Below are 3,592 nucleotides of genomic sequence, written 5' to 3' on the forward strand. Positions count from 1 at the left end.
GCATACAATGCAATATACAGGTGATGTATCATAGAATCAAACACTTGAAACTTATATAATGTTATTGACCAATGTCACCCAAATACATTTAATAAAAAATAAAACAAAATTCATCTATGTCTTTGCATGACTTGATAGCATATTCCTTTTTATTAGAGTAGTATTCCACTGTATGGCTGTAACAGTTTGTTTATGCATTCACTTATTGAAGAACATCTTGGTTGCTTCTAGGTTTTCGTAATTAAGGGTAGAACTGCTATAAACATTTGCATGCACAATTTTATGTAGATATGTTTTCAAATCAGTGGGTAAATACCTAGAAGTGCAATTTTGGATTGTATGTTTAGCTTTATAAGAAACTTCCAAACTCTCTTCCAAAGTGGCTGCACCATTTTGCATTCTCACCAGCAATGGGAGCATTCCTGTTGCTTTGCATCCTTGCTAGCAATTGGCATTGACATTTGTTTGAATTTTAAGCATTTTAATAGGTGGAAATAAAAATTTAAAGGATCTTGATATACAATCTCTCTTCAGAGAGTTTGTATTGATTTCTCTGGAATAACTTTTGCTCTTTTTTTTTTAATGTTTGCTACTTATTTTTATTTTTTATTGTGAAATAAACTTTTTAAGTTAGTTTCAGCTGTACAACACAGTGCAATAGTTATGCTTTTTACCCCTCAAAGTGACAATCCCCCTCCCCCAATCCGCTGCCCCACTCCCCCCCCATATCATACATATCTATTACAATTCCCTTGACTCCATTTTTACACTATACTCTACGTCCCGTGACTACATATATAGTTGACATACAATATTATACATCAGCTTCAGGTGTACAGTGCAGTGATCAAGCCTCTACCCCATCCATGAAGTAGTCTCCCTAACAAGACATGTAATCATCTGACACCCTATAAAATAATTATATTCCCCGAACTGTCTTTCATACCCCTGTGGAAATACTGTAGTTGCCTATTTATGCTGTCTGATCTCTTCCCCTTCTCCCTCATCCCCAACCCCCTCCCAACTAGCAACAATCAGTTTTTCCTCTATATCTCTGAGACTATCTGTTTACTTCGCGCGTTCATTTAGTTTTTTAGTAGATTCCACATATAAGTGAGATCATATGGTATTTGTGTTTCTCCGACTGACTTGTTTCACTTAACATAATAGTCTCTAGGTCCATCCATATCGTTGCAGATGGTACAATTTCATTCTTCTTTATAGCGGAGTAATACTCCATTGTATAACTGTACCACAGTTTCTTAATCCAGTCGTCTATCGATGGGCATTTCGGTTGTTTCCAATCTTGGCTATTGTAAATAGCGCTGCAATAAACATAGGGGTGCATATATTTTTTAGAATTAGCATCTTGGGTTTCTCTGGATAGATACCCAAGAGTGGAATTGCTGGGTCAACTTTTGTTCTTATACTCTTTTGTTCCCCACATTTAATCAGGCACCAAGTCATGCTGATTCTCTATGCTTCCTGACAGTTCCTTTTTCTGCATTCTGATATAGCCACTCTTCTGATTCAGGCCTTCATTATCTCACACTTGGACTAAGCACAACAGCAAGACTGTTTGTTTCTTAGACTCCAGTATCTCTTTGTTCCAATCCAACTCACACAACACAGCCAAAACAACACAAAAACTGTAATCTTCCTTTAATTATTTTTATCTTGGTGACTTTCCTTTTTCAAGAAATATGCTGGGTGGCGTATTGAACCAAACAGAACCAAAGGCTTCCATCTAGTATTCAACATCCATTTAACCAAATTTCTCTTTAATCCCCTTTCTGATTTCTCTGCATTGACCAAGTTAGTCTTTTTACCAGCCTGAAACACAATTTGTAGACTCTCAATTCTTTGTCATCATTCCTATCATTCCTTTCCATTTGGAATGCTTTATCTCTTCTATTTCCCTCAGTGTCCTAGCTCAAAATGATCATAATCAAAGCTTTTTCCTAAACAGACTCCATTTTGATTTCTCTTTTACTTCCCATCTACTCAATACTGTAAAATAGTTTGTTGCACTGTCTTGATTTTCTGTTAAGACTGCTCTCTATTATTCCATGTGCATTTATCTATCTAATCATCAGTCAATAAATATATGCATCAGTGTAATTGAAATGAGATACATTAAATCTGCTTTTACTTTTTCTCTAAAGCTCTTGGCACAGTCCCTTGCACATAGCAGGAATTAAATAAATGTTGGTTGAATGAACAGATGAAAAATTGCAAAGCTTTAAAAAAATATTTTATTTAATTTTTTATTACACAAAAAATATATGCTGACTGTGGGGAAACTAAAAAAGAAAAGCTTAGAAAATACAAATATTCAAAAAAGAGACAAATAATTTTATAAATCTCTGTATAATTCTATTAACCAGAGACAATTACTATTAACTTTGAAAATCTTGATTTTTATGTGTAACCTACTATATACTTTTTCTATGCATGTATGGTATTTGATTTGAAATGTTGACTCTATTTTGTGATATGAAATGCCTCCGAAGTTATGTACCTTTCAAGTGTACCGCTAAAGGTCAAAGGGACAAACAAACTTGCTAGGTCTAAGGGTGTCACACACCGAAGTATACCAGTCACCTGAAACAGACTTGGTATTTCTGATTCCCAGTTTAGAGACCCTCCCACCAAATCCTAATTCCTCTCAAAAACCCCAATGCATATTCTCCTTGACATGCTGTCCTTTATCCAACAATTCAAGGATTAAGGAATCCTGATAGAGCCCCAAGGAAGAAGGTGGATATTAATTGCTCCATCCTGTCCCCTTTGCTGAGACCTGGAGTGATTTCCACCGGAGAGATGTTTATATACTCATTAATTTTACAAGTTTGGAAGAAAAAAAAATGAAACTATTCTTGGCACTAAAGGTCTATAATCAAAAGGAGAAACATCCTTTACTCATCTCATTTTTGTTGGCTAGGCAGCAAGCACGGGACTTCTGGTGGGCAAACAGGCATTGTGTGTGTGTGTTTGCCCTTTTTCAGGAGGTGCAGGCCCAGTAACAGAATAAACTCTAGGAAGCTCTCTGAATACGTTTCTGTAATTTTCTTGGGCTTCATGATGGTCCAGCTGTAGGCGTTAAGTCCTTATTCTTTAAAATATACCCACCTCCTAGATGTTGCCAGACATCTTGCAGGTATATTCAACTATAGCTCAAATAAGTGGTAGCCTTCAGTTTAGTTGCAATTTTATGATTTTTCAATTAAGCTAATATATGTCCAGCATTTCCTGGAGGATAGAGTAAGTTAGAAAGTTAGACTTCTGTAGCATTGTTTGTTAACCCTCTCCCCCAAAATAAGGAAAACAATCTAAATGTCCATCATTACAGAACTGGACAAATAAATGGTACACTCAGTCAATAGAATACTATGAAGTAGTAAACAAGAACGGCAGCTCTTTGTATACTGACATGGAATATCTCTAGAATAAATTAGGTGAGAAAAGCAAGATACAGTAGTGTGTATAGTATGCAGCCGTTTGTGCTAAAAAGGAAAAAATGAGTAAATTGACATGTATGGAATTTCTGATATATGTATAAAAATCTCTGGAAGAATATATATATATATAT

The sequence above is a fragment of the Hipposideros armiger genome, unplaced genomic scaffold (genome assembly GCF_001890085.2).
Source record: "Hipposideros armiger isolate ML-2016 unplaced genomic scaffold, ASM189008v1 scaffold_11, whole genome shotgun sequence".
NCBI lineage: Eukaryota > Metazoa > Chordata > Mammalia > Chiroptera > Hipposideridae > Hipposideros > Hipposideros armiger.